Below are 19,051 nucleotides of genomic sequence, written 5' to 3'. Positions count from 1 at the left end.
ATGGTGTGACACATAGATGAGACAGCTACATTTGGAAACCTACAAATCTAGAATGTGATAATAACAATAAAACAAGTACATTTCATTGAGAATAAAGGAAAAGGGAAGTAAACCGAACCCCGGCAGAACTACTGAAACATAGAAAAGAAAAACAGGAAAGGAAGGATAGATGAGGTGCAATCAAGTCGTTAAGTGTATACAGGTTAATTATAGAGGACTTACTTACAGCATAATCTTTCATACACGCATCAAGTATCATTTTCCAAGTTCTGAAAAATATACATTCTTTAAGTACAAATCATATATCATTACCAAGCACTGAAAAGAGACTAAACATTAGTCACAAGTACAGATTAGTTTCTGTCAGCAGAAGTAACCACCAACATGTTTCCTGTTGAGGTGAGACAGAAATCCTCACATGCAGGTTAATAGGAATAATGTCAGTGGAAAAAAACATTTATATACACCATGAACAAAGTACTATATATTAAGCTATTTACCTGTCTTTAACTGTGAGCAGGAATGACCTTTGGCTATATGATTGGCTAATGTAGCTTTCAATTTCAGCTATTTTGCTTAAAACAATGGTTTATGCACAAATATGTGGTTTTAGATTGTCATTCATCAAAGCATTCATCATCAGCTAAATTCATTCACCATATGGAAATAATGTCTGCAGAAACTATTGATTCAGACTTCACAGATGTATCTAGGTTGTATATTGCAGTCAAATAAATGAAGCCACACATGCAGGTGTCACTTTGTAAAGTATGAATTTTGATCCTGTGTGCGTTTACCACTAACCACCATTGACTTGAAAACACAATTACCTTGAAACACATAGAGCTGCTGTATATGTTGTATCCGTGAAACTCTAGTGGCCCTAATTTCTCACCGTGCAAAGCTGATACAGATGTAAAGACTTAGAAAAAGACTGTAATTACCACTAAAGATGGCTTTATACTTAATATTGAGTTGAAGGGACTGAATGCTTATGCAAAAAAATAGTTTTATATTTTATGCTGGAACTTAGATGCCTTTGCTTCAGTTTTACAAATGTGTTTTACCTTCTGTTAAAGTCCTCATCTTCGTAGATTTGAACTAAGTGGGGAAAGCTCAGGTATTACTAATAACATCAACAGTGGCTCTGTTCTATCCAAGTGTCCTAATAAGCTATGAGAGTGTGACAGTGAGCCAACATGCGCCATAACAGGACCCTGAAACTGAAGCATTTAAGTGGAATTGTGCCATCATTCATTGTATTATTTACACCTGTGCTTTCACTATTATGACATGAAAAAATGTCTTAAGTGAAAAAGGCCTATTACAACCAACACAACTCTCGGCCTGATATTCATATTGAAGCTATGGGGCCCTATTTAAATAATCTAGGCGCACGGCATGAAGCACATGACGCTCCGTGCGTTTAGGGCTTGTCCAAATCCACTTTTGCTAGTTTGACGGCGGAAAAAGGGTCCGTGCGCCAGACGCATGGTTCAAAAGGGTTGTACTAGAGTCACAGTGAGAGAAACAAAGCGTCTCCCATGTGTTTTCTGACCAAGGTGGGAAATCTGTAGCAGGAAAAGTCTCTCTAGCGAGTATACTCTCTAAGGTACTCTCTAAGAACAAATTCTATTTGATAGACTACAAGAATACATAATAACCACTGACAATCAATTTAGTTTTTTTAAAACATGGCACAGATTTGTCTGTATGTATGTATGTATGTATATATGCACTGAAAGAACTTGTTTCTAAGTAAAAAAAACAATGGTTCAGCAATGTTTTTATGTTTCCTTGATGCATCCAGAGCTTTTGAACGTGTTAATCACAGTAAACTGTTTATAAAATTACAAGAACGAGGGGGTCCCCCCCATACTTAATGTGGATCTTGCATTTTTGGCATTCCCATCAAACTTTGAAAGCTAGATGGGGGACGACAACACCTCCTTCCCAGTTATTAATGGGGTTAGAAAAGGTGGAATATTGCCTTTTAAATCTGTATATGGATGATTTTTCTAGGACATTATAAGTGTGTATGACTGGCTGTATGGTGGGAGATAGGTGTATTAACCATCTGATGTATGCAGATGATTTAATTGTTACGTCTCCATATAGTGCCGGCCTACAGCAACTGTTTAGAGTCTGCTCAAACTACAAGACTACAATATGACATCAAATTCAATACAAAAAAGAGTGTTGTAATGATTGCCAGAACTAAGGAGGACAAGAAGCTATGCTTTCCCTCTTTTTACTTGACAGGGCAAGAGCTAAACATAGTCACTAATGCAAAATACCTGGGCCACATCATCAGGGATGATCTTTGTGACGATGATCACATACAGCACCAGTGCTGTAAATTATATGGACAAGCAAACATGCTGGCACGCAAATTTTATATGTGCACTGAAGAAGTTAAAGCATTTCTTTTCAGAGCATACAGTACTCCACTTTATACAGCTCACATATGGTGCAGCTACAGTAAAGCAAAGATAAATAAGATTAAAGTGGCATACAAGGATGCAGTTAGAATCCTGCTGAAGTGTCCAAGATGGACCAGTGTTAGTGTTAGCCATTTGTTAGGGAAGAGTAATGTACCGACCTTCCATGCTGTGATGATGAATTTTATGTACAGATTCATGTGCCAATTAACAGAGTTAAAGAATACAATTCAACTGTCTTAACCAACCCTGCACTTAGTGATACCAGATAAACCTCCTAACTCTGGAAACAATGGAACAAGCATCTGTACCTGTTTTAATTAGTTTGTATGTATGTATGTATGCTTCAAGATACCATCCTCAACACAGTTGCTACGTAGCCAAGGAAGAAACGAAGGATTAAAAATCATGATGGGGTGCCTGGATAGCTCAGTTGGTAGAGCGGGCACCCACATATAGAGGAAGTTTACTCCTCGATGCAGCGGGCCGGGGTTTGGAGTCCGACCTGCGGCCTTTTGGTGCATGTCATTTCCCCTTTCTCTCCCCTTTCACTTCTTTGTCCTGTCATTAAAGGCCTAAATTGCCCCAAAAAATAATCTTTAAAAAAATTGATGGACTTTTCATAAGAGGTAATTATCTTCACTCGATTTTCAGCTTGTGAAAGTCGCCGGGTGACACCAATTTCTAAACGCACACAGCCATGCTGAGAAATACAGTGACAGTTCTGTGGACCCAATTTCATGTCTTAATAAGCTTTGCATCAACTTATTCGGCAATGGCTTGAATTTAACAAACATTATTATGTAAAAGTTACGCATTAAAGTCTTAATGTCATACAAGAAAACATGAACATTTCCTAAAAGACATTTCTATGTTACAGGAACTTCCCAATTCGTATTTGGTTGCAGTTGATTTAGAAACTTTCATATATTATGTTTATATAATAATGGATCTCTTTTGGCACTATAATGCAAGACTAACAGTATCTAATTTAATTCACAAACATGGAAATGAAGACTTAATTAGAATTCCCTTCTGAAATAATATTTAAAACAAAATGTTTGGGTGGAGAGGAGCAATTCTGGTATATTACAGACAGAGGGCAGCATGGCTCTATTCTAAACAACACTGGGACTTGTGATCAGATCCAATTCTCAAATTGCAATTGAACATGAAAAATGCAGTCCTGCTGTTTCTCTGCCTGTACGAGATTTTTGGGAATCTATTTTGCCATTGTTCACGTTCATCTTGTTGTTCAAGTGATAAACAGTGCAGTCCATGAGTAAAATATTCTTTATTGTGGGAGATCTCCCAATTAGAGATGAGATGAGCAGTAATCTCTGGGTTGTTGAGCTGGGGGAGCAACAGCAAACCTTGTGAAAAATGAAAATTGCAAATGCCTTTACTGATCTGACGCAGTGTGCTATTACACCACTAAAAACTCACAATTATCCATAAAGTTCAGCATTTCTTTAATGTGGCATATAGTGGAAGGTAAACCCATCTACACACACATTTCTAAATGAGATTCTCCACAACTTTTCATGCTTATCTAAATCTCTGTGATGTACATTTATAATGATAGGTTTATATAATTATTAGCAGACAAATGTGTTAAAATACCTTAAGTAATTTCAGCTAAATAAAACATAATTACACGCTGAGTGGTTAAATGCTCAAAAAGCTCTTTTCTGGTTGTTTAGCTTAATTGATGCCCTTTGGCTATCAGCATTAAAGACTAATTTTCAAGACAATACAAAGGCACTGTGACTGGGAGATAAAATAGGCTTTTTCAAGGCTAATGACCTACACTTTGCTAGCCATGCAAGCCATCATGTGGGTGTGTTAGGTCTTGAAATGCAGTAGATCTGCTCCACTATTCCTACAAAATAATTGGCATCTGTTTATGTTGGTGGTTGTTTCCCTTATAGTTATTTCAATTCATGCCATTTATGCATTTTACTGATCATTATATGCAGACTTTTACAATTTTATGTTATGCACTTGTAAAGCAGTGGACGCAAGGATGTATAAATTACTGAGAGGAGATGTAAACCATGTAGTCGGACTCAAAGATGTCTGAAGAAACCGATCATTATTTAGCTCCTGCAACAAGAAATAAAAGTGCTGATAACATAAGTTTCAAGTTGACAACCATGTTACTTTCCCCTTGCTCTGTATATTTCTTATAGGAGGCTCAGAGACAAAGCACTGATGTGGTTCAAGGTAATGCAAAATGCAGCTGCACCAACAGTTGCAGAATGGCGGGACAGACGGCTGCCAGGTGAGCAGATGGATCATATTAATATAACAAAAGAGTCAAGAAACATGAAACCAAACGCCGGCTTGGCTCTTTATCTGCAGAAGAACAGGTATTGTAGAAATCTGCTTATATGAATTCACTGCATTGCCAGACAATTCTTTTCCATAGTTATATTCAGAACACATTTCAAAACTATAGTGTGTTGGAAAAAAACCAGGCTCAGTGTGAGTACCGAAACACCACAGAGAGTACACAAACTTCAAAAGGCTCCAGGACACAGGGAATTTGTTTTAATCTTTTATTTCAAAGTGATACAATGTTTAAATATGTCAGGGACAAATTTGCATCATTTCATAATTTCCTCTGACAACCGGGAGTTTAAACTATGGGGAATGACTACTTACCTTTAAATAGAGAGGGGATTTATTTTTATCACATTAAAGAACAAAAATGTGAACTTTAAAGAACAAAACTTCTCAAGGGACTTGCTTGATTAGGGTGCATTAAACAGACAAAATTGGAAAAGTGGATATGAGAGAGAAAGAACAAGTCTTGTGTCATCGTTTGGTCATATCATAGAAATCAAGTCTTTGGTCTGGACACGCTTTGGATAATGTGGAAAGAAGTGTGAATTGAAAGTTTTAGGTGAAATCAGGGAAATTAGCAAGTGTACCAAAAGTGCTTAGATGACATATGTAAGCTACATAAAGGAGTAAAGGTCAATCTATCCATTATCAGCTAATTTATGAAGACACTGGGTGGAATGAGGGTAAATCTTTTTTTCTAAATTCCTAAAAAAACATTTATATAATTGACTGCATGTATTCTTAAAACCGTGAACTTCATTACTTTAAACTTCAGCGCCCTCTTAGTTCGTGTGACTTTAAGCCACAATGTTGGGTTGATCTCCCTTAGTCCTTTTGAACCATAAAGGAAATTGATTGCACCACAGAATTATTTTTGAACTGATTAAATATAGGAAAATGAATCCCTGCTTTACAGAGAAAAAATTGAATTAAGGAAAAGGGGATTTGCTATTCTTCTGACTTTTGCACAAGCTTTAATGTATAAAGGCCTCTGAGTGAAGTCCTTACTTGATGAACAATTCTATTGCCCATGGCTGGAGGAGCTAATTAGAATCTATTTATAATTATAGGGGCATATATCCAAAGAGCTAAGAGAGTGGGTAGTATAGAGAAAGAGAGAGGGGGCTAAAGGGGTATTGGGTGACATAAAATCAGTCGGCATGCTGTGATATCTGAAACCAAGATCTTCACATCCAAGAAGCCAGACAACACCAAATTAACAGCTTTGCAAGACAGAGTGACTTTATTTTCCTTTCTCCTTTTCTCTTCAGGGTGAAGAAGAAAAGGAGTGGAACAGCAGTTAACAGGGACATAAGCTTATCTGGTATCGGGTCGTGGGGGGAGCAGCTCCAGCGGGGGACCCCCAACTTCCCTGTCTCGCGCCACATTAACTTTGGTATAATATTAAAATGTCACTGATGATGATGCACCTCACTAATGATAGCGGGTGCTAATGACACTGGACTTTACTATTTTATAATGTAGAGATAGTTAGTTTTGTGTATTGTTGTTCTGGGGGTGGGAGGGTGGGGGGGGGGGTCTATCTGATGAGCTGTATGGTGCAAGATGATTTCCAGAAGGATCAATAAATGTCTATATATCTAACATAAGGGCATAAACAGAGTGATGAGGAGGTGTCACTTGATCTTAAAGTTTTAAAAACTTCTCATATCACCTTTCAGTAGCCACGTCTTATGTAACGCTCTCAGGGGCCAGTACAGAGAGAACTCTCTCAACAGGACATGAAGAAGAGAAAGTGAAGAGGTAAAATGTGTTAGCCCCCATGATCAAACTTTCACGACTCTTTTTTTCAAAAATTAATATTAAGATATTTTTGGATATTAAACAGGAAATATGGTTTTTCTCTTCTGTACATCTCTGGCTCTTTGCCCTGACCAGATGCATCATCAAAGTTTTCAATCAGCTGGCTCTGCTTCGCTACTTTGTGCAAACAACATGACCATGCTGTCAGCTCTAGTCAGCCAGCCACTTATGATTATGCAATGATGTGACCCACAGCAGATGCAAACCATGGAGGTCAATGGGGACCGCCCCATTATCTACCTACATGAGGCATTAATAGTGTCTGACTGGACTTGTGAATCACGGAAACACCCAGTCCCATGCACATGGACAAAGTGGGACACAGGCACGAGCAGATAGGGGTCGATACACTGTGCGTAAATTGTTATCTATGAGGTGTTTATCTCACACTCTCTTAGATTAGCAACAAATTGGTCCTTTTCCAGTGTTTATTTAAAGACGAAGAAACAAAAATAGTACAAACCAAAATAGCATTTGATCCAATCGTTTCATATGACAGGATGAAAACATCTGACCAGATTATAAAATGTGACTTTTTTTGTCTATTGAATATTGTCCCTTCACTATTCCTCTCTGTCACATCGCCTCCATGTTACCAGCTGTTTCTCCCTCACTCAACTAGGTCTCTGTGGTTAACTGTCCTTTCCTCCCCTGTTACATTCCACTGAGGAAAGACTCGGCTACCCTCCTCTTTCTTTTTTTTGGAATTCACCAAAGAGCTGCATGACAGTGCTCCCTTATAGGCACACCCAAGAGGCCTTATTAAAGCCAAGGTTAAACCCCACTCTGCTCTGTTTTACACTTTCGTATTAGTATCCACTCCCAGAAATCTTTAATATCCTGGATTCTCTGGTGCACTCCACTCATCAGAGATGCCCAGAGCACTGTACAGGATGGTGCAGTAATCCCGGTAGTGTTACAATGAACCATGAGATGCTTCTTCTTTGTTTTTTTTTCTGTGAATACCCCAAGGTAAGAGAACAATAGGTTATCTCAAGCTTGTCTGGCTTTGGTCAGGAATAATTTCACCTTATTATATGTTGTTAGTAGTTGTTTTTTCATTTTATGCAGATTTTTGATAGAAATAGGCAAACAATGTTGTTGCAATCCCATATGAGCCTTGAACACTGTCACCTTTCCTGCAGTGATTTGCTCACTCATGAAAAACGGCACTAGAAACCTTCCATGTGAAATAGTGTTGTTGTAGCATTATCTCCTGTATCTCAGAAAATTTCATTTGCTCATGTGGCACCATAAAGCAGGCTCTTTGCCGCATGAATCACTTGTCTGACTCTGATAATGCCGTACGAAATTTCCCAAGCAATAGAGGAGATGAATTCATGAGGCCCGAGATCTCATATAAACCCGGGAGAAAGAGTAGTGGGGCGTGAGACACCTGAACTGATGCTCTGCCCTCAAGCCATATCCGGGGAGTGAAGTGAATGTGAAAGAGAAGATTGAGGTGGGCTTTGCTCCTGAGATCCCACACCTATTGACACACAGGGCTGTTAGTCAGTCCTCAATACGGGGGAGGAGAGGGGTTGAGCATGAGGGTGCGTGTTGTTTGGGGCACCATATCCTGTTATTCACCAAAAATTATTTGATTGAGGTTGAATTAATTGAGGTCTTTTTTCAATTAACCTAAGGATTTTAGTATATAGTCACAATTTTGTGTCTCACAAATCTATTACAATAAAGAGTTTTTTGAAGGAACTCCCAACAACAGTAGAGTTTACACTCCTCCAGCTAAGTTGTCAAATTTGTGCCTCCAGTTTTTATGCTAAACTAGGCAATTTTCATCATGGCTTTAGAATGCATAGGCATAAGAGAGGTATCAACCTTTTCATCTAACACTTTAATACTTAAACATTACTTGGATTTATCTTAGTGTGTATTTTCTTATTTTAAGAAGGTTCCAAAATGAGATGTTAATCCCTGGTAAAATAAATGATAAATTTAGAAAAAGGATAACAGGGTCCATTTGTATACTCCGTGTGTGATTGCATGTTTCTCTTGTCCATGTGTTGCATGTTGTATGATGCACTGTAGGTTTATATGACAAAATATATCACAACTCGAAGAGCACTACTTTCTATTATTCTGTCTTTCCTTTAGAATTTTGTTTATTTTGTCACACTTCCCCAAGGTTAGGAAGGAACTTTCATGCTCAAAACTGCAGCTTTATTTAATAAAGCTTACTCAAAGTTTGCCTGTAGGACTTTTAATCCTTTAACTCAAGATAGCATATGATGACAGCCAACTAAGAAATATAAGAGGAAAATGGAATATATTTGTGTTTACAGTTTCTGTTTTCCATGACAATGCAGTCCAAATGCATTGCATATTCACTGCACAGATGCTTGTCAAAGCAATTGGAACACGGCTTTAACATTACTGCACAGATCACAATAACTCCAATGTCAGTGTGCCCAAAAAGTCAAACCATCCTTCAATTCACTTCTGTTATATTTTATTTTTTCTCTACCCAGAGATATGAATCCTGGTAATAAGGGGAAAAATATATGACAGTTTGTTGCAGGTGTGATACTGAATAATAGACAGGAAATACAGCTAGTCTTACTTTGTGTTATCAATCTGTCATGTTGTTTGTTTACATAGCAATGAGCTATGGTGACGTGTGGGTGGTGTTTTGGCGTTTAAGTGATTTACAGGCGTTCAATAGTCCTCATTTCTTCTCTAGACTGGACAGTGTCAGAAATCAGAAAAGATGAATAACAAACTCAATTAGGGAGGAGAGAGAACAAACTGATTTAACAATCAATTGGTGTATGACCATCCATTTCTGTTTTCTGATTTAGGTATTGTGTGCATAATATGGAAATGAGTTTTATGGTTAGGACAAGCAGTTAAACAGAAAATATCTCAGTATCCAGCCACCCATCTGCTTATGGAAGCTATCCCAGCACACATTGGGTGAGAGATGGGGCTAAATCCTGGGCAGGTTGCCAGTCTACCACAGGGCTAACATAGACCTCAGTAACGCCAATTAATACTGAGTGTTTCAGTGTTCCACCAAACCTCTACTGAGAGCTGTAGTCACAGTTTCAAAATGGCTTTTTATTTTTGAATAATCTGCAATTGTCCACACAGCTTTTGCTTTCATGCTGCTATTTAATGTTGTTTTTTTTTTTCTTTTTGTGTCTGTATAAGACATTTTGATTCAAGATTGTAACGTACTCTGTAGCTGTTCCAAGTAATAGAATAGCCAGAGCTCAACTGATCAACTTCATAGTGAATTCAGGTTACGGGGCGGCTCAGGTGGTGGAGCGGTTGTCTGCTAATTGGAAGGTTGACAGTTCAATCCCTGGCCCTGCAGTCCCATGTCGATGTGACAAGACACGGAAGCCCAAATTGTAATTGTGTGTGAATAAATGCGTGATGGACAGGTGGCACCTTGTATGGTACCCAAAGCCACAGTGTGTGAATGGTGAACGTTCCTGTTGCATGTAAAAGCGCTTTGAGAAGTAGTAGTAAGACTAGATAAGTGCTGTATGAATACAGTCCATTTGCAGATAAATAAAATGAGTAATGATGTGAAGCTAAAGCAAGTCCTATATGTGCTCTATATTATGTAATCATTTTGAAGGGATATGGGAACATGTGATGGCAAGCAGAAGCAATCCAAGTATGTATTTACTGCAGGTTTTTACCCACGCTAACCACAGGGCTCTTGGTATGGGTCACCCCTTTTCAATGTGTTTTGTACTTCAGTGTCAGTTTTGTACTTCATGTCAGTGTACCAAAAAAGTCAAACCATCCATCCTTCAGTTCACTTCTGTTATATTTATTTTTTCTCTACCCTAATACTTGCAAAACTAAAGACATTCTCATGAGCCTCAGTTGTACTTTAGGCCTTTGTAAAATGCTAAATACCATGCTTGCTTGCTAAACCAAGATAATGAATACTGTACATCACACCTGCTAAAAATCATGTTATCAAAGCTTTTGTGAGCATGCTGACATTAGCATTTCGCTCAAAGCACCACTGTGTCCTTAAGTATGGCCTTGCAAAGGCCCTAGTGTGGCGTTTCTTTATACTCTTCAGTGAGTTCAGTGAAAAGTTCCTCTTGTTATCAAAGATGTGCCAATCACTGAAAGATTTTGGTTGCACCCAGACCCTTGGACATTCCCAGCATGACTCCCTGCCCTGCGGGTTGTTGAAACATTTCTGTATGGGAGGTAATAAAATTAAGTAAGGCAGAAATTTTGAGGGCATTTAGTTATGTTTTGATACTGTTGCTGGGCAACAGTCTGCTTACAAGTCTGATCCTTTTTGACTGTGGTTCAGAGCACACTAATTAGCTTTTTTTTATAAATTTCTTGTTAATATTACCTCTCCTTTACTGGCAGGGTTAAAGGTCCAGATGGGTTATATCCATGAAACATAGTCCCAAATAGACCAGTTTCTTAAAGCAGATGCATTCTGTCCTAAATCTCTCAGTTGGCTAAGAGAGTTAGGAGCATATCTGTCGATAATTAAGTATGTACTCATAGGAAATCAAGTTTGAATTTTGTTTTTAGGTTATGAATAATTATTTCGGCATTAGATCCTTCCTGTAATGGTTATCTAGTTATAGAAAATCACATGACATTAAATTCATGCACAGTAAAATTATTTAGTGGGCTTAGTGAATTCCCAGTTTTAGTGTTTATGGTTTGTCATACAAAACTAATTTAAAAATGGTCAGGGAGAAAGTGCTGAGGTCAGCAGCTTATCTCAGAAATCTATCTAAAAGGAGTAGACGTATTAGGATAATATACAAGCTGTCTAAATTAGGTCACTTCGGATTTTTGCACAACCCATCTAAACACACAGCCAGAGGACCACAGCGCAGACCCTTCACGTTATAATGTATTTTAGAACAGGGTCCTTGACAGTCCAGGGAAAGATGCAGTGAACCAACATGAAATGGGTGAAATATCCTAAATTCAGGTGCTGGGCTGTATGTGAGGCTGCTGAATAAGTCATGGCGTCCAAGTCCATTAGTGAATTGCCAGAATTCTCTTTGTTGGCTACCAAGGGATCACTTCAAAGTTTGATGAGGCTGGCAATGAGACTACACGCGTCACAAACCTAACCTAAGGTTTTTCTAGGCGTGGTGAAGTTATCTGAGACCACAAGTAAAAAAAAAAGTAATTGTTTTCTGTTCTGTTTTTATTGACATATTGACCCCATGTATGTGTTTATTGACGTGTTTACCCCATGTGTTGAAGGACGTAGTTAAAGTTAGGTGTAATAAACAAGGTGTTGAAAGACGGCATGTTACCTGTGTGGGCAGTGGTGACCCAGACAGAGAAATAAGTTGGGCTTTTCAGATTGTCCTGTTGAGGTTCTGCATGTTGTTTGGAGGCGGGCAGAAAAAAGGTTTGTCAGATGTTTGGCTCTTTGTAATATTAAAAATAATCTCAGACGTAAAACAATAAAGGTCTTCTCTAATGCTCAGCCAAAAGGTGGTTATCAGGTCCAAAATAGAGCAGAGTAGGGAGAAAACAGTCTGTGGCTGAGGCGTAATGCAAAACCCCAGACAACTGATTCAGGGAAATATCTTTGTTCAGCTATAATTTCATGTGTGAACAATATGCATTAGAAGAGGTGCGGCAAACATTTTGGGTTCATGACCTCTTGAAGGCATTCTGGAGTTCTAAATTGAACACTCTAAATTGGAGAGGGTTAAATGAGATATTGACTTTACAGACATATTTTCAGTCGACAAAATTACATTTGGTCTCAAAGAGCATACATTTTTTGAGAATAATAGGAAATGTAGTTAAGGGTTGGATGTGTTACGGTCAGCCGTAGATTGATGTTGAAATTAGTTAGGGTTATCCAAAATTATTGAGAGATGGTTTTGAATATACTGTGCTCTGAAAAAGTTTTAAAAAAAATAAGTTGAAAATTTGTTTTGCAAATGAATGTTCACGCATTGTATTTGTTAATGAAAATTCTGAAAATAGTTTTTTTTATCATATACTGTATTTTGTACTAGTGCCTATTTGTATTTCTCTGTATTCCAAAGAGTTAACATTTTGTAAATAGTATGTATAAATTAAAGGAAGGTGAGGCATAAGTCACATTTACTACATATAAGTTCACATCACTAATAAAGACAAAATAATTGAAAATGTTGGCTAATAAAACATGGCGTTTTGGAGTTGTGTTTTAGTTTTGATGGACTTCGCACTGGTCTTCACTTCACTGTGTATGTGTTCTCAAATGTAAACACTGTGGATTCCTGCAGAAGTAAGAAGAATCCAATAATCACAAGTGACAAAGCAGCGATTAAAGAAACATGAGAAAATAGGCATAAGTTTGTACAGCAAAAAATGTTTTTTCTACTTTCCCCCCCAGTAAACATTTTGCGACCTTTCAGATTTGTCTTGCAACCTCCAAAACTTGTTTGCTTACACAAAATGTGAGCGTGACTAATGTAATATAACAGGAGTAAAATGTGGTGTGTGGGGTGCTGACCTGTTAAACTAACTCCGTGGTAGAGAGCACCAACCTATTTTCTCACTGTGAAATATTTACACATGTAGAACAGGTGTGTTTTCCAAGCCCAAAGAATCCTAAACCACAAATCGCCATCTCAAAGCCAAAGATCCAGCAGCGCTGACTGTGGCTGAATATGCTGAAGTACATTACAGTGAAAATTCACAGTGCCTCCCTCCATTTATAGTGATAAATGGACCCTTTTTCTTTGTCAAAACAAAGCACACGGAGACAAAAGACTTTGATGATGAGTAATTGTTTTTGAGCAGGAATATGTAGACCTTTGTGTGTGCAGAGTATTTATGTCAATGTGAGATATTTGACTGCACTTTTCCCTTTTAAATCCTTTTTCATAAAGCATATAATGCTTAATTTGCTGCCAAGGCTGATGCATTATAGTGGTGTCCGCAGAATATTGTGATGAAGCAATAGTATCACTGGTTGTTTCCTTACTGCGTGGATATATACTGGAGTGTAGCTAGAATCAAACATCTTGACCGCTTGACATCAATAGTGAAGCAAATTTTAGAGGTGTTGTAGCTATGGAAAATTACTGGTAATGCAGCTCAAATGAGAAATTAGAAAGTATCTGTGCTTCATGTACCTTATAAGACAGCCACTTACTTAGAGTGTGCACACGTAATGTTGTTTGCTAAGCTCTTCAGTACAAAACACAATGTTGTGAGCCCACACAAATCTGTCCAAATCAAATCTCTTGCAGGCTTATTTTGTGTACTATCTGTCTCCTCTCATCCTGTTGACAAATTCTATAATAAAATAGGACGGTTTGCACATGGCCGTGGAGATTATTGAATTGTTGGCTCATTTCGAAGATTAATCTGGGCCAACATATTCCTTGTGGCATTGTGAAACAGCATAGCCTCTAATGGCACGTTCATCCCTCTAAAACAGCCACAGCACTGAATGAATTTCTTACACCAAAGTGTCATGTTGCACACTATGTGATGAATGTTTACCATGCGGAGCACCCATGAAAGCTCTGATCAAATCACACAAACAAATGTGAATGTGCCTCACAATAAAGGACCATAATGCATGTAGTCTATATTGACAGCGTTCCACTTCTGGGATTGCTTTGTTAGCGCTCATAATTCTGTGGGATGTCTCTCCTTTTAGGCCGGATGTCCCACACCTTCCGCTGCATTTATGTTGGCGTTCTCAACTCCAGTTGATTTATGAGGACTGCATGTCCTCAAGCCGGAACTGTTGTTGATTGTGGGAAAATTCAAGGAGATATGATAATGTACACTGTAGTTACAGACACTTTCTTTTGCCAGAAGAAAGAAAGAAAGAAAGAAAGAAAGAAAGAAAGAGAATAATTCCTTCAGTTTCAATAGGGCCTTCGCCGCTGTCGGTGCTTGGGCCCTAATTATGATGTTGCCCTGTAAGGGTCAGTTGTAATTACTTATGTATGACAGCGGAGCGGTAAACAGGAGATACTTGGAACTACATGGCTGAGGCAATCTGGCAGGAAGTCACTCTTGACCACAACCTGAGATAAAGTTTCTCGAAGTTTGAGAACTGCCCCTGAAAGCTGATACAGTGTTGCAGCTGATGCAAAGTGTGTGTGTGTGTGTGTGTGTGTGTGTGGTGTGTGTGTGTGTGTGTGGTGTTCTTGTATATCTATCTATGTGAGGACCAATATGAATTATAGACCTTAAGAGTAAGGACAATTTTGCTAAGTGAGGATATTTTGGTTGTCACTGACCGTTTTTAAGACTTGGTTAAAGGGGAAAAAAGTAGCATCCGTTACGGGCCCTATGAGGGGCACTGGCGAGAATTAAGGTTAGTTGTGATAGGGTCGGGGGCTAGGGAATGCATTGTATCAGTAACTCATTTTTGTTATTGATTAAAGGAATAGTTCAACAATTGGGGAAATGTGCACATTTGTTTTCTTGGCCATGAGCAGTGACTTCCTGAAGTCTCCGCTGGTTGCTTGGCAACAGGGCATGAAGTTAACTTTTTTGACCAACTGCCACAGTGGCGGATAGATTTAAAAATCCCACCTGCCACTGTCATTTTTTACCAGCCACTTTTTTTGCCTCGTAAAGGTGAAAAATAGGATTTGCTGTGTCTCTATGAGCCGACTTGTGGACATTGCATCGTCGCTGTAGTAGGGGGGCCGGGCTGGGACACCCAATGATACAGTTTGATAAAGTACTTATTGGACTTTAACTTATCATTACACCTTCAATAATTTAGCTGTCATCAATTTAGGTCATCCTGTACATCTCATCTGCGTTTTTTTCTGCATCCACCGTGTGTGATTGTGTGTGTGCGCCTCAGTCACAGAGGGAACCGAGCAGCAGCCCCTCCCGCTGCACCGAGCCGACCGGATTGAAACAGCAGCAACTTTCAGCGACTTTATAGTGAAAAAACATTACAGCATTACATTACATAGATGTTAAAAATGTTTACAGGTTGACAGGACGTCTTTTGCTGTATGTTTTGTTGGTGAGATTTTCGAGTCACACACTTCTTGTGTCTTGTGTGACCCGTTCTCACTCCCGCTTGGTCGGTGGCTGCACGTGGGACTGCTGGGAACTGTCGCGAGTTATGAAAATGTGATAGTGGGCCCCGGGTGTCAATCAATGTCTTCCTGTGATGCTGGTTAAGCGTTAAGCATAGTTAAGCGTCTGAATCACTCAATTCTCATTGGCTGCCAGCCAACGTGGCAGGTAGACTGACAGTGTTACCCACCAATTGTAAAATTCACCCGCATTTGGCGAGTGGGCGGGTGTTAATTTCATGACCTGCTTGGCAACCTCACTATGACAACAATACGGCAGGAAGGCATTGCTCCCGACCAAGAAATAGTCTCCCCCTGTAAAACCACAACTTGCAATTTTTACATGGATTAAACAAATTAGAAATGGTGTGTTAGTGAGCTTTACAGGTTCTGGTAGATTTATTTTATGCTTTTACAGTCTTAATAGACAGAGCCCGGCTAGTTGTTTCCCTCTGTTTTCTGTATTTATGCTAAGCTACGCTAACCATCTACTGGATGTAGCTTCACACTGAACAGACAGATGTGAGACTGGTATCAAGTTTCCCATCTAACTCTCAGCAAAAAAACGAAAGTGGATATTTCCTAAAATTTAAAACTATTCCTTTAATTAGCATTTGTTTAAAGGATAAATCTGGTTATATTCTATAAACACCTTGAAAAGACCAAAACCAACCAAGAATGAGACATGTTGGTATGAGATTTGTTGACAAAAACAAAACATATAAAATCGCCAGCCCCTTAATCTAATTAATGTACTGCATATTCTTGTTTCTTATTCTGTTTTTTTTTTTTTTGTTGCAAATTACGCATTTCAACAGTTCCAACATGAACTTTTAAAATAAAATAGCTCTTTTGGCTTGGTCCTCACCAAGTCAGGCACTAATGTATATCAGAGCTGATGGTGATGGTGACGGTCATGTGACCCATGTTCCTGCAGGCAACTGTGTTAAGTAATTTCAGGCAAAGTGGAAGAGTGAAAATAAATGTAAAGGGTAGGGGTATTGATGCTGCTGCTGTCTGTATGCAGTTTTATGTCACTCCAACTTTATGTCACCTCTTAAGCAGCCAACATGAAACTAAATGGAGGATGTTTTTAAGCTTATAGTGTTGCTTCCCCGGTCATTCAGTTCATAATCACGACAGGGCTTGGTTTTTTACATGTTGCCAGTGATCCCCAAAACATACACTCCCAACCCCTGAGATTGTTAGGTCCATTAGATTAGTGGTGGAGATTCATCTATCACTTCACAAACCATGTGGTCAACTTAGTTGATATTCTAATGAGGAAATGGGAAGGCCAGCTGGGGGAAAAAAACTGGATTTCTAGCAAGACATTTATGATTTATTTTGCATATAGAACGCGGTTTCAGGGGTGGTGATGGAATAAATAAGTTATATGCAAATCCATGAAGCCCATATTGAAATAAACTCTTGCTTTAGCAGGCATTTAGAATTCTTGCCTTGTCATTATTAAAAAACTGTAGGAACTTTGGATGCTTTCTCCAAAAGCTATAATTAATTTCCCAAGCATATTTTGCTTCATTGAAATAAAGTGGTAATAGACCACAGGGACTGATAAAAGATCTGGAAATGCAGCACAGGATTCACAGCACTCTCGCATACCATCAGACAGGAACACTGATACTTTGTATTGGTCTGTTATGATAAAACTACAAAGTTGGGTCATAACACAGACACAGAAAGACAACAAGAGAGGAGCATCATAAAGCATATTTGTTATGCAGATTTCCCTCATTCATTCTCCCCCACTCTATTCCAGCTGGTCGATTTCCAATTCATTTGGGTTCAGTGTAACTCGGTTCCTGGTCTAAAACCTCCAATCCACTTGAGCATTTCCACAACACTACAGTATAACAACTGTAATTGGTCTCCTGTGGCTTTAGAGCCCCTTGCCTGTTCTTCCATTAACACCGATGCAGAGCTGCCTGGCTGCTGTCCATGGTGCTGATCTGTAAATGATGGCTTTGTGATGAAGGATGCCTCCATGCTGCTCAGCCCTCTGTCACACACGCACACGCACACGCACACACACACACGCACTTCCCCCGTCTCATGCATGATAGCTTTTCTGGAATACACAAAGGCATGTTACAAAACCACCATGAAGTGTCCTTTTTTGACATTATAAGCTAGTAGAAAGCAAACTTTGCCTGAAGGTAATGCGCCAACATAGCAAACAAGAATGATTGTGGCATGGTTTTCAAATAAAAAACAAAAACATTACTTATTTTCATTTTATTATCGAATGTGAATTTAAATTAAATTGTAATTGTGAAATACAGGCTTCACACATAATATATCTAACAAAGAGCACACATTGTGCCTGGCTTTGTGTTTCTTCTTTATTATCTGCCTTACAAGGGAGGAGATGTGTGGTTTTTGTTGCCTTGTTAATATTTCGCCAACACAGCCCAACTGGGAATTGTCACACCTAAACTGCTTATCTTTGGGTATATTACTATATATACACATATACTCACCAGTGCAATGCAGCAAAAGATAACAGCAAGAAAAGATTTGGGGGCAACACCACCGAATTCCTCATTTCTCCACAGAGAGAAGTCTTAAGTTGGTGTTTCCTGACGACTGACTGTAATTACACGTGTACCTCAGTCTGATTTGTGATCGCAACATCACACGAGTCTGCAGAAGAAAAACTGAAATGTATCAAACAGTCCCCTCATAGGATTTGCACAAATATCCTTAAATAAATATGAATCATATCTTTCTTGTTAACAAAAGAAAAGTATGTCCTTTGTTCCCTCTAATTAGCTGCAGCTGAAGTTAGAGAAAACTCCCCAGCCCCGCATCATTAGTGGGCCTATTTGCAGAGTGCGTCGCCATTTAGCTCCCTGTGGTTTCTCTAAATTCACACTTCGCTCTCTGTAATGAACTCTTTTGCATCCCTTTCTCATTAGACCTATGGAAAAATATTAATCGCTCAGGGGCTCGCTCAGTTTCGCCTTTGACCACCATCCTCCGCTAAAAGCTTGTAATTGCGGAAAGTGTCTGCCCTGAAACAGCGGTGCACGGCAAATGACAGTTTTCCAGCTCATATGCGGCATCGAAGACAAACAAATCAGAAACGAGTTGTGAAAGCAGATGTCTAAACCTCTCCAGAGCCCTCTCAAGCTATAGATGCAGCTGTTTACCCCTGCGCCCCAAAAAGGCGCTCCTAAGTTGTTACAGCATCTGATCTGACGGCTCTGAACATTTTCAAAAAAAGTAGGCCAACATATGAGGCGGCAAATACAGACTCCTATTCAACTAAGTGGATTCAAACTGCACAGTTAAACGGACACTTTGAGGAATGTAGCTGCTCCTCGCTCCTGGGAACAGAGACGCATGCAATTTGCTGATAAAGCAGATTAGCAT

This window comes from Etheostoma spectabile, chromosome 12 (genome assembly GCF_008692095.1).
Source record: "Etheostoma spectabile isolate EspeVRDwgs_2016 chromosome 12, UIUC_Espe_1.0, whole genome shotgun sequence".
Taxonomy (NCBI): domain Eukaryota; kingdom Metazoa; phylum Chordata; class Actinopteri; order Perciformes; family Percidae; genus Etheostoma; species Etheostoma spectabile.
Note: the sequence above shows the minus strand (reverse complement) of the source record.